At 41.8% G+C, this 13509-nt stretch overlaps 1 long non-coding RNA gene across 1 annotated transcript in view; it reads right to left on the reverse strand.

The window, feature by feature from the left end:
- LOC138437251 (uncharacterized) overlaps positions 1-13248 on the reverse strand; it is a 29013-nt gene extending 15765 nt beyond the window's left edge. The window contains exons 1-2 of the long non-coding RNA XR_011255842.1: positions 13173-13248; positions 8415-8479 (exon numbers count right to left, since the gene is read on the reverse strand). This is a non-coding gene — a long non-coding RNA (uncharacterized lncRNA). The remainder of the gene's footprint in view (positions 1-8414; positions 8480-13172) is intronic.
- Between the last annotated feature and the right edge of the window lie 261 nt (positions 13249-13509).

The raw sequence follows: 13509 nt of genomic DNA on the forward strand, positions 1-13509 counted from the left end.
TTTTTTTACATCTCTTCTATCAGTATTTTTCTATGTATGGCCTGAAGAACAAGTGCCTCAAAAATATTTGCCTCTGAGGCTTCCCTGGTGGCTCAGTGGTAAAATAATCTGCATGCCAACGCAGGAGACACGGGTTTGATCCCTAATATGGGAAGTTCCCACACGCCTCGGAGCAATTAATTGAGCCTGTGCTCCAGAGCCCAGGAGCTGCAACTACTGAAGCCCGTGATGCACAACCAGAGAACCCATCTCAGTGAGACACCCATGCAAAACAAGGAAGAATTGCCCCTGCTTGAGAAAAGGCCAAGCAACAAAGCCACAAACCACAACAACAAAGATCCAGAATGGCCGTAATCAAATAAATAAAAATATCTGCCTCTGAGAAATGCAGAAGGCTCGTTTCCATTTGAAATAGGCCTGCCCAGGGCTGCTTAGGTGACTTAAGCTGCGAACCACTTGGACTTGACTTTAAACTCTGCAAGGGCAGGCATCGTCTATTAAGGACATGGTTGGTGATGAATGACTAAAAAGAGTTGATTGCTCTTCTGCCACAGGTGGAGCTTCTGTAGCTCCTACTCTCTGTCGTGTTTATGAATGCAACTCAGAGTACAAGTTAGTCTTGTTTACTATTGCACCTATCCTCACCCAGGGCCCCAGGACGTGATAGACACTAAATAAACACTTTTTCATAGATGGAACGAAACTATGGCCTGAAGAAGCTCTGAGTGCTGTGCAGCAGGGCAAAGATGCGGCCAAAACATGAAGAAGATTAGCACAAGGCCTGCTCGATTACCCAGGAGGAGGCACTAAGTCCGAGCAAGAGCATAGCTGGCAATGCTCTGATGTTCCTTTGTAGAAATCCTTCATGTGGGCTGTGAAATGGCAAATCCAGATTTGATTAAGCCCAACTCCAAATCCCCAAGGCAAGTGTACATCCACGGTCTTAATGTAATTATTGGAGCCACCTCTGTCTGTTACTTTCAAAGGGCTGAGCTAGCACCCCATCCATTGATACCGACTCCTACAAAATGAAGCCTGCAACTAATTCAGCACATCCCAGGTGGATCATGCCTAGAAAGCTTGATCTGGCTCCTTCCTGGAAATTGAAATATTAAATTAATACCACTACCCCCCCCCAAAAAAAAGGTTGTGATCTACTGTAAAGCCAAAAGGAAGGGTGGGCTCCAAAGGCTACAGTCCAGTTCAGTCGCTCAGTCGTGTCCGACTCTTTGTGACCCCATGAATTGCAGCATGCCAGGCCTCCCTGTCCATCACCAACTCCCGGAGTTCACTCAGACTCACGTCCATCAAGTCTGTGATGCCATCCAGCCATCTCATCCTCAGTCATCCCCTTCTCCTCCTGCCCCCAATCCCTCCCAGCATCAGAGTCTTTCCAGTGAGTCAACTCTTCGCATGAGGTGGCCAAAGTACTGGAGCTTCAGCTTTAGCATCATTCCTTCCAAGGAAATCCCAGGGTTGATCTCCTTCAGAATGGACTGGTTAGATCTCCTTGCAGTCCAAGGGACTCTCAAGAGTCTTCTCCAACACCACAGTTCAAAAGCATCAATTCTTTGGCGCTCAGCCTTCTTCACAGTCCAACTCTCACATCCATACATGACCACAGGAAAAACCATAGCCTTAACTAGACAGACCTTAGTCGGCAAAGTAATGTCTCTGCTTTTGAATATGCTATCTAGGTTGGTCATAACTTTTCTTCCAAGGAGTAAGCGTCTTTTAATTTCATGGCTGCAGTCACCATCTGCAGTGATTTTGGAGCCCCCCAAAATAAAGTCAGCCACTGTTTCCCCATCTATTTCCCATGAAGTGATGAGACCAGATGCCATGATCTTCGTTTTCTGAATGTTGAACTTCAAGCCAAGTTTTTCACTCTCCACTTTCGCTTTCATCAAGAGGCTTTTGAGTTCCTCTTCACTTTCTGCCATAAGGGTGGTGTCATCTGCATATCTGAGGTTATTGATATGTCTCCCGGCAATCTTGATTCCAGCTTGTGTTTCTTCCAGTCCAGCGTTTCTCATGATGCACTCTGCATAGAAGTTAAATAAGCAGGGTGACAATATACAGCCTTGATATACTCCTTTTCCTATTTGGAACCAGTCTGTTGCTCCATGTCCAGTTTTAACTGTTGCTTCCTGACCTGCATACACATTTCTCAAGAGGTAGGTCAGGTGGTCTGGTATTCCCATCTCTTTCAGAATTTTCCACAGTTTAGTGTGATCCACACAATCAAATGCTTTGGCATAGTCAACAAAGCAGAAATTGATGTTTTTCTGGAACTCTCTTGCTTTTTCCATGATCCAGCAGATGTTGGCAATTTGCTCTCTGGTTCCTCTGCCTTTTCTAAAACCAGCTTGAACATCAGGAAGTTCACAGTTCACATATTGCTGAAGCCTGGCTTGGAGAATTTTGAGCATTACTTTACTAGCATGTGAGCTGAGTGCAATTGTGCGGTAGTTTGAGCATTCTTTTGCATTGCCTTTCTTTGGGATTGGAATGAAAACTGACCTTTTCCAATCCTGTGGCCACTGCTGAGTTTTCCAAATTTGCTGGCATATTGAGTGCAGCACTTTCATAGCATCATCTTTCAGGATTTCAAATAGCTCAACTGGAATTCCATCACCTCCACTAGCTTTGTTTGTAATGATGCTTTGATGTCTGGCTCTAGATGAGTGATCACACTATCATGATTATCCGGGTCATGAGGATCTTTTTTGTACAGTTCTTCTGTGTATTCTTGCCACCTCTTCTTAATATCTTCTGCTTCTGTTAGGTCCATACCATTTCTGTCCTTTATCGAGCCCATCTTTGCATGAAAGGCTACAGTAGAAATCAAAGTTCTGTTTCTTTTGCTTAGGGCTAGACTGGTGTCTATTTGGCACTTTCCACCTCCTCCTTCAAATGATAACCTATCAATTTTCAGATAATCCATGCTTTGAATTTCTAAAGACAAGCCAGCTATTTTAAAAGACAACACCATTAGCTATTGTAAGGGCTATACACTTCTAATTGAATGATCAGTGTATACAAGTGGAAACTTGGCTTTCCCTGCTTAGGCACACTTTGAGGGATGGACCAAAAAAAAAAAAAAAAAAAAAGTCAGAACAGAATCGAGTCTCCTACCAAAGTAGGCACATTGGGATCTATCAAATTAAAGCCAAATGCCACAGTTTCACTGGAGCAGACCTGATTTCACCACTGCATTCTCAGAGGGAAGAGGGGAGGAAGGGCATCCACTCACAAGCTCCACCACAAGCCAGAGCTCCACTTTGTTCTGTGAAATTCAGAACATATTTAATTCTTTTTTCCTAAAATTTACTCTTGCCCTCAATTAGGGTCTGGCTGGAGCTAAAATCATAAGAGCCAAAGACAGCAGGGGAGAGGCTGCTTTATTGTGAAATCCAATCTGAGTAAAAGCAAAATGGATCAGCAATCTTTTGACCTCACCTAGAGGCACAGTCTGACTGATCCACATGGTTTAGAGAGCTTGGAAAAGGTCTGATGAGCTGTCAAACCACTGAAAATTTAAAGCTTTGTTTGTCACCCTCTATAGAAATGATTCCACAGTTTCTCAAATTCCAGAAGCTTCCTAAAGCAGGACCAACAAGTTTGAGGAGACATAAGTCTCTTATGACCCTAAAGAACTATCCTCATGTGTCTGGGACTCTGGAGATCAGCCCAGGCCAGTTATCTAGAGGCGATAATGGATTCTGCTGGAGCCGTCTGCACTAGACTTACCCCAAGAGATAGATCATTTCCAAACAAGCATCAAGTGTAGGAGGGTGGGGGAAGCACACGGATTTTCACCACTTTTTGGTTCCTGCGTCAAGAGCTAATCCCAGACATGGCAATGACGTTAAGGCAGGAGTCCTGGCAGCAGCTGCCACTGGGTCAACAGGTTTAAATTGCAAGCAGTCTTTAATGCACAGATTTTATCAGACAGAGTTCCTGCCTTTCAGGGACTCCCTTGCCTCAAGTAAGTAAGTAAACGTCAGTCACTCAGTCGTGTCTGACTCTTTGCAACCCCATGGACTGTAGCCCGCCAGTCTCCTCTGTCCATGGGATTCTTCAGGCAAGAATACTGGAGTGGGTAGCCATTCCCTTCTCCAGGGCATCTTCCCGACCCAGGGTTCACACCCAGGTCTCCTGCATTGCAGGTGGATTCTTTACCGTCTGAGCCACTCCCTTGCCTAAAAGCACCCATTATCTCACTCTCTCTTGACCTATATGTGACACCCAAACTCATGTAAACCCCTTCCGGCTTGTCCTCATGGACTCGTCCATCTTCCCACCATGTCCGCCATACATTCTTACCCTTTAGACTGATGACTGGCAACCATTTTCTGTGAAGAGTCATAGAGTAAATATTTCAAGGTTTTGGGCTCTATGGTCTCTTTCATAATTATTCAACTCTGCTATTGTAGAACAAAATCATTTGTAAGGAGTAATGTAAATGGATGAGTCTGGCTATATTTCAAAAACTCTTTAAAATACACCTATTTATCTATGGCTGTGCTGGGTCTTGCTGCTGCTTGAGGGCTTTCTCTAGTTGTGGTGCGTGGGCCTCTTGCTGCGGTGATTTCTCCTGCTGCAGAGCACATCCTCTAGAGCGCGAGCTCAGGATTTGTGGCACATGGGCTTAGTTGCCCTGTGGCACACAGAATCTTCCTGGACCAGGGCTTGAACCCATGTCCGCCGCATTGGCAGGTGGATCCTTAACCCCTGAACCACCAGGGATGTCCTCAACAAAACTTTACTGACAAATACAGGTGGCAGGCTCGATTTGGTCCCCAAGCTGTCAGTTTGCTCACTTTTGTTTTAAATAGACCCAACTTATTCCTTTGTAGGTGCTGGTTCTTCTGCCTGGGATCCTTTGTCCTTTTATCTCAGCTCCAATATGTTAATTCATCAAAATTCCTTCTTTATTGCAAGATTATTAGATGCCAGAGACTGTTCTAAGATCTAGAGATGCAACCGTGAAAAAACAGACATTTTCAACAGTGATAGACGTTAAATTCTAGTGGAAGCAAACGAACAATAAACAAGTAGCAAACAACAGCATTCACGCCAGGTGGAACCAGGATAAAGAAAAATAAGGGCGGGTAGGTGAGTGAGTACGTTAATTTATTTTTTTAATATTTATTTATTTGGCTGTGCTGGGTCTTAGTTGCAGTATGTGGGATCTTTAGCTGTGGCATGTGAGATCCAGTTCCCTGACCACGGATTGAACCTGGGCCCGCTGCACTGGGAGTGTGGAGTCTTAGCCACTGGACCACCCGGTAAGTCCTGAGGATGTTATTTTAAATAGTGGTTGAGGAAGGCCACTCGGATGAAGTAACATGAGAGCAGAGATGAAAATAAAGCATGAATTCAGTTAATGTGGATATAGAAGGGGGGTGGGGTAGTGGTAGGAAAAGCATTTCAGGCAGAGGGAATAGCAAGTACAGGGCTCAAGGCAGAGCCTTCTTGGTGTCTTAGAGGAAGTGATAGGAGGCCAGTGTGATTGGAGTGAGGTGAATGAGGGGGGGATGAGCTCAGAGAGGCGGCGATGGGCAAAATTTTGTAGGGCCTCGTGGGGCCATGGAAAGGATTATAATTTTCATTTAGAATAAGGCTAGAATCCACTGAAGGGTAGAGACCGGAAGACTGCAATAATCTGCCTTGTATTTTAACAAGATCTCTCCCATAGCCACGTGTAGGATAGAGTACAGGGAGGCCAGAATAAAAGCAGAAAGACCTGATAAGAGCATTTTACAATAATCCAGGTGACATAAGTTTCCCAGGGTGACAAGAGGGGACGTGTTAAGAGTTTTTAGGTTTTGCATATATTTTAAGCTGCAAGGTAAAATGTGAAGGAAATAGTCAGGGATGATGCCAAGAACTTTTGACCTGAGGAACTGGAAGGATGAAGTTTCCATTTATCGAGATGGCAAAGACTATAGAAGGAACAGATTGGGTGGGAATAATCAAGATTTTAAAAAAATTATGTTATGTGCAAGATACCTGCTAAACCTGTAAGTGGAAATTTCAGGTAGCCTGTTATAGGACATAACTGCTTTGGAATTCAATGGGAACATCATGGTAGGGGTGGGTATTGGGGAGTTATCTGAAGTAGATGATATTTAAAGCCCTGAAATGAGGTAGGAACACTTAGAGAAAAGGGAGAAAAGAACAGTTCAAGGACGGAGTTCTGAAGTACACCATGTTCAAAGTTTGGGAAGATAAAGAAGAGTCAGCACAGAGGACTTAAAAGCAGTGACCGTGAGACAGGAAGTGAAGCAAGAGTGGCCTCCCAGGAGCCAAGTGAAGAAAGCCTTCCAATAAGGAGGAAATGAGCAACTGTGTGAAATATCACTGACATATTGAGCAAGATGAAGACTAAGACACGACCCAGATTCAGCAATGTGGGAGTCACTGTTGTCCTGGATAAGAACAGTGTGAGGCCTGGTGAGTATGAAAGCTTGTGAGGAGCGAGTCAACAGAGAATGGGAGAGGCCCAAATAGTACCTTCCTTATCCTGGGACCCCATAACACTGCATTCTCTCATAACATTTTTTCACAGTTACAATTATTAGCTTATATTTCTATCTCTGCAACTACTCAGTGAGCAATCTGAATGCTGAGCCATGTTCATCATCCTCTACACAACCCAGCAAGAGGTACTCATTAACTATTTGTCAAAAGAATGTGAAACTGTAATCTAAGAAAGCTTTCATATAGATGAATATGAGACCCATTTAGACTGGACTTTCCTGGTTGCTGAGTGGGTAAAGAATCCACGTGCAATGCAGGAGATTCAGGAGATGTGGGTTCGATCCCTAGGTCGGGAAGATCCCCTATAGGAGGGCACAGCAACCCACTCCAGTATTCTTGCCTGGAGAATCCCATGGAGAGGAGCCTAGTGGGCTACAGTCCATGGGGTCACAAAGAGTTGGACATGACTGAAGCGACTGATCATGCAAGCATGCCATTTAGACCAGAAAAAGTAACACTAATAAATGGGTTTTTAAAAGGAAAGGTGATGGATGCTGTATATTATACATGGTGTTGTGACACTGTAGATATTTGGGTTTATTCCCTGAATATTCTTTACTATTTTTGTGTTTACATTATACATAAATTATTCTCTGTAGTGTATGGTGAGATCCCTCAACTAATTCAATTTTGTTAAAGAGTAGAGTGAAGATCTATAGAAATTAGGAGCTTTATCCTCTTCCTGTAAAGTTTATGTACTTGTAAGAGTAAGTAAAATGTCTCTTACCTCCTTTCAAATTTTCAAAGTTACCAACTCACCATTGTTGTAGGAAGTCTCCAAAAATGCCTAGTTCCTTATTTTCTCTCTTTAAGATTACATTTAAAAAAAATAAGAATCACTAAAGTGAGTTACTTTGGGGTCTGAATAACACTGAGTTTGTTATTTCTCTTTTTGTTGGAATAATTATCTGAACATTGAGTTCTTAGAGCCATAACAACTATTAAGGTCCAGAAGCACAAATTATTACATGATGATTCAAGTGACTTTCTGATTATACTGCTTAATAAAATTAACACTGGAATCTGAAACACTGTGTCCAGAAGTCAAATGGTGACTTTCCAAGGGCCCATTAAAAAAAATAGATTCATTTTAGAGCATAAAATTTTGCAATCTTTATATTTCCAAGTGAGAGCTAGTTAGTACAGTTAGTTACTACAAATTAGTGATTCAGTTACATTTTATTTATTCAATATGTGGGGAGAAGTTTTAAAAAGTGTTAAGTGAGTCATTTCATAAGACCAAAGCCAAGCAAAATTAGAGCAGCCCCTGGTTGAAGCTATTTTTATCACAATGAGAAGGTTTCTCACTGCACCCTAGGTACACAGGTGTGGTCAAACTTCAGCATGGAAAGTAAGAAGTCATGAATTCTAAGGCAACGATTACGAATGCTTTGAATATGTAATGCCACAGACACATTTGCTATAAGAAGCCAAAAACATGTGACAGAGGAAATTAGGTAGAAACAGTTGAAAAAATTTCCCCTTTATATTCCACTTATCAATGGCTCAAAGACCCAAATTCCGACTTTACATAAAGGCTTTCTTTTTTCTATTTTATAGAGAAATAACTTTATAAAAAACTGTTCTTACGAATTACTCTTTTGTGTCTATCTAGCTCCTTATTTTCTGGGTTGTGGATTTAATAGGCTATAATGCTATTTAAACACCACAGATACTTAATGCAGCATGAAAACCCCTTAAGCTACAGGTAATTGAAAAAAAAAAAAAAAGTCTCAGTGCCCTGGTCACAAAGTGAAAGATCTTCTTGACATGAACCTCAAAAGTAAAACAAAATTACGTTTCCCTTAGGTTTCTGTGTGTCCCTTGATCAGTAACCATGGTCTCCCGTGATTTCATTCACGTACCTCTTAGGGATTCTGTTCCAGCCAGCTAGCTAACTCTCAGCTCTAGGTGCTCTGGAAACTCAGCTCTGGAAAATAGCAGGAGCTAAATCAATGATAAAGCCAGGAGGTTGCAACCATAAATGTCTTTTGAACACTCAAAATAATTACCGTATGCACTTCAGGGAGCAAGTTCCTGGTACTCTTGGTGTCAGTGTAATGGGCTGTTCAACCAGGAGTCCTTGATCTAAAGAGAGTCATGTGCTAAGTCGCTTCAGTCATGTCTGACTAAAGAGAGTACCTGACAATAATGCAATAATAGCCAGTGCCCATTATTGTCATCATCAATTTAGATAAACTAATACAAATCACCAGAGATGTTTAAAATCAGTATCTAATAATTATACAGATATTATAGAATATAATAGAATTTGAAATATATATAAAAGAATAAAATATGATGGTCTTAGCATGCAGTGGGGAATGCGTAAACATGATGAAGTAGGCCTCTATCTTTACATTTCTTGTTTTTATCCTTATTAAAGGGTCAAGAGAAAGTGTATGAAATTTTATGCTAGTAGACTATAATCTTATGCTTTCTTTATTAAGAGGGAGAAGACAATATCTTCTCTAAAGACTACCAATTGATAAAGGAGATTATACTTCAGTTCAGTGATTTTTTTGTTTATTAGAGTTAGGTGGAGTTAGCATCAAATTCAGCAACCGGTTTTTCAACACAGTTTTACAGGCATTGCCGGTAACTATTCTTGGAAACTGGGTACCTAGATAACATGCTTTCTTGTATTAAATCAGCTTTGTGTAAACCAAAGTGTTTCTGCCCTGCCCTATTCTGGGTTTAAACAGCCACTCCTTCGTTCTCCCTACTATTACCCTCCTACTATGCTCAAACAGGGAACTTTTTCATTTCTTTTACTTTCTTTCCTATTCTTACAATGAAAATTATTTTTCTCTTCTTCTTCAACAATTTTCAAGCTGGTCATGCAGGTATTTGAAAGGCAGTTGAACGTAGTGGTTAGTATAAAGGTTTGGAGCTAAAGAGTCCTGGGTTTGAAACTCAGGTCTGACACTAACTGTGCCCCTTTGGCAAATTATTATATACTTAGCTCTAAGCTTCAGACCTTCATCTGTAAAATGGGGATATTGATAACTACTTTCACAGTTATTGGGGTGACTGTTCGAGAAAAAGTAGTTCAAAGCTGAACAGAGCACAGCATGCAGAAATCATAGCTATTATGATTTTTAAAATATGACAAACTGACTTGTGAAAACATAGGAAAGATAATTTTTTTACAGAAAAACATCTGTTTCTGCTTTATTGACTATGCCAAAGCCTTTGACTGTGTGGATCACAACAAACTGTGGAAAATCCTGAGAGAGATGGGAATACCAGACCACCTGACCTGCCTCTTGAGAAATCTGTATGCAGGTCAGGAAGCAACAGTTAGAATTGGACATGGAACAACAGACTGGTTTCAAATAGGAAAAGGAGTACGTCAAGGCTGTATATTGTCATCCTGCTTATTTAACTTCTATGCAGAGTACATTATGAGAAATGCTGGACTGGAAGAAGCACAGGCTGGAATCAAGATTGCCGGGAGACATATCAATAACCTCAGATATGCAGATGACACCACCCTTATGGCAGAAAGTGAAGAGGAACTCAAAAGCCTCTTGATGAAAGTGAAAGTGGAGAGTAAAATACTTGGCCTAAAGCTCAACATTCAGAAAAGGAAGATCATGGCATCCAGTCCCATAACTTCATGGGAAATAGATGGGGAAACAGTGGAAACAGTGTCAGATTTTATTTTGTTGGGCTCCAAAATCACTGCAGATGGTGATTGCAGCCATGAAATTAAAAGACACTTACTCCTTGGAAGGAAAATTATGACCAACTTAGACAGTATATTCAAAAGCAGAGACATTACTTTGCTGACTAAGGTCCGTCTAGTCAAAGCTATGGGTTTTCCAGTGGTCATGTATGGATGTGATAGTTGGACTGTGAAGAAGGCTGAGCGCCGAAAAATTGATGCTTTTGAAATGTGGTGTTGGAGAAGACTCTTGAGAGTCCCTTGGACTGCAAGGAGATCCAACCAGTCCATTCTGAAGGAGATGAGCCCTGGGATTTCTTTGGAAGGAATGATGCTAAAGCTGAAACTCCAGTACTTTGGGCAACTCATGAGAAGAGTTGACTCATTGGAAAAGACTCTGATGCCGGGAGGGATTGGGGGCAGGAGGAGAAGGGGACAACTGAGGATGAGATGGCTGGATGGCATCACTGCGTCGCTGGACGTGAGTCTGAGTGAACTGCAGGAGTTGGTGATGGACAGGGAGGCCTGGCGTGCTGCAATTCATAGGGTCGCAAAGAGTCGGACACGACTGAGTGACTGAACTGAACGGAATGGGCCCACGAACACACTGCAAAATTAGTGCCAGATGACATTAGTGGGAATTAAATGAAGAGCTTTGTCACCAAACTCTAGGCAAGCTTCATTTAGAATAGACACACAGGAAAGACAGATAGAAAAAAAACAGAAAGCTGTTTTCACTTGAGAATTGTACATTTCTGCTCTTTACTTTGTCCAGAAAAGTATTTTAGAAGGTATATCTTTCCTAGCAAGTTAAGAATGGGTGGTGTGGATCATTTAATGTTATAAAGTAACAGAGACAATAGGCCCTCATCAGAGTTTGGTGCTTTACAATAGATAAAAAAAGCAAAGAGCAGTTTAATCAGCTTCCATAGGTCTGCATTTCTCTTCTTGAATCTTAGAAGAAGGAATCTTGCTTTATTTCAGCTATTTCCCATGGAGAGCCCTCCCCTCCTTCCTCCAGTATTGAGGCTAATTACAACTGGTGAGGTAGTTTCCAGGCTGAATAAGAAATCAAAAGGGAAGGGAGGAGAGGTGGTGTGGATTTCAGAGAAAAAATAACTTAAGAAAAAGTATGTTCTCAGAGGGGGGAAAATGAGAGAATCAGGTCACTGAGCTGGAGCCAGGAAAAATCCACATGAGTGGAAATTGGAGCGATGAAAGTATTTCATATTAACACATCCAAAGACTGAATGTGCCTGGCCCAGAGCATGTTCTTCCCCTCCTGGAAAGTGGCCGGGGGCTGAAAGACCTCTAGGCTTTCCTCTGTCATATTCATTCACTAATCAGCGCTATTCAGCCAATGGACACGTGGTCTTACAAGAGGTGCCCTGGAAAGCTGGAGGACACATAGCAACGGTTATAATCAAAACCACGGGAGACTCTTATTTCAGCTTCTGAAATAGGAAGCTTCAAAGGCAGACAGGCCTCCAATGCAAACAGCACTTTCTTTTCTTGCTTTCCTTCTTTCTTCTATGTTTACAGTTTTAGATTCAAGTACTTGCTAATTATCTATCAATAGGGACAGAATGCATTTGGCCTAAAGCAAAGATATAAATGGTTTAAAGGGCAGGCAAAGTGTCATATGTCAGTAGACATTAGTTGAGGTTAAACTCTGCTGATGTGACCAGAATATTGACATCTCTGTTAGAGTCAATATCTCGAAATTGATGGTGTGGTCTGGCATACGTACTTCCTTAATGACTTGCCAGTGTAATTCAAATATACCTAATAGCACTCCACACATCGGAGGGCCTTAAGCTCCTTCCTCTCGTGTTTTCACCAAAAACTCTCAAACCTTTTTGCTATACAAGTCTCAGTTGACAATGTGATATGAAATCCTGAAAATCTTGGCAAAAAATATATCTGTCTGTCTCTCATCTATATATCTTGCTTGTGTGGCTAATTTTGTTGCAATTCAGGTGATACTGGGCCTGAGTTTGAGGATAAGGACCTAGAGGACCCCTGAACACACTGCAAACTTAGCTTAAGATGACATTAACGGGAATGCAATGCAGACTTTTGTCACCCAACTCCAGGTAAGTTTCATTTAGTACAGACACAGAAAAAAAATGAGATAGAAAAAAAATAGAAAAATTATATTTGTTCAGAAAAAAAAGAGGAATGTTCTTTTATCTTTCTCTTTCCTCCTTTATCTCTAATTGCTGTGTTCTTCTCAGTTTGTACCTTTGCAGCTTCCCCAACATAATGAGGCTTGTTGTCAATGACTAAGGAGTTTTTGTTTTATTTTGTTTATCTAGCTAATCCTAGATGTTCATGGCTTCTGAATTTTACCCCTCTGTTTCAGCTCAGTTTGACTTTCTAATTCAGGGTATCCACTTACAATACCTGGACCAGTGATTCTGAACTCTAATTCTACATGAGAGTCTGATGGAGAGGTTTAAAATATACCAGTGTCTAAGCAATTGAATTAGATTACCTGGATTAGGGGTCTGGGAGCTAACCAGTACCCTTTAATTTAGAAATGGTAAAACTCTGGTCCAAACTACGGCATTTCATTTACCTACTGATATGCAATAAACCATCCCAATATGTAAATAACTTAAAAGTGAAAAAAAAAAGTGTTAGTTGCTCAGTAGTGTCTTGACTTTTTTGCTTCCATGGACTGTAGCCCACCAGGCTTTTCTGTCCATGGAATTCTCCAGGCAAGAATAATAGAGTGGATGCCATTCCTTGCTCCAGGGGATCTTCCCAACCCAGGGATGGAACCTGGGTCTCCTGCATTGCAGACAGATTCTTTGCCATTTTTTGGTAACTCTGTGGGGCAGAAATCCGGGCAAGGCACATCTGGCTGGCTCTTCAGTCCCACAGAGTGTCACCTAGAGTCATTCAGCTGCATTCAATGGGCCCGAAGGTCCAATAACGCTTCACTCACATGACAGGCACCTCAGTGATCTTCAGCATGGCCCCTCTCTCGCCCCAGGGCTATCTTGGGCTTCCTTATAACATGGTGGCCTCAGGTTAGTCAGACTTCTTAGACGGCATCTGGCTTCTAAAAGAGAGGAAGCAAAAACTGTTCATCTCTTTCAAGGCTTAGCTTCTGAAGTCCCATATCACTATTTCCAAAGTCAGTCAAAGCAAGTTACAAGGTGAGCCCAGATTCAAGGGGCGAGGAAATCAATTCTTCTCCCTGATGTGAGAAGTAGCATACGTGCTCAGGGCCTGAGTAACCGCTGGTGGCAATGTTTTGAGATTACAGATCACGCACCATC

The sequence above is a fragment of the Ovis canadensis genome, chromosome 3 (assembly GCF_042477335.2).
Source record: "Ovis canadensis isolate MfBH-ARS-UI-01 breed Bighorn chromosome 3, ARS-UI_OviCan_v2, whole genome shotgun sequence".
NCBI classification, from domain to species: Eukaryota; Metazoa; Chordata; class Mammalia; order Artiodactyla; family Bovidae; genus Ovis; species Ovis canadensis.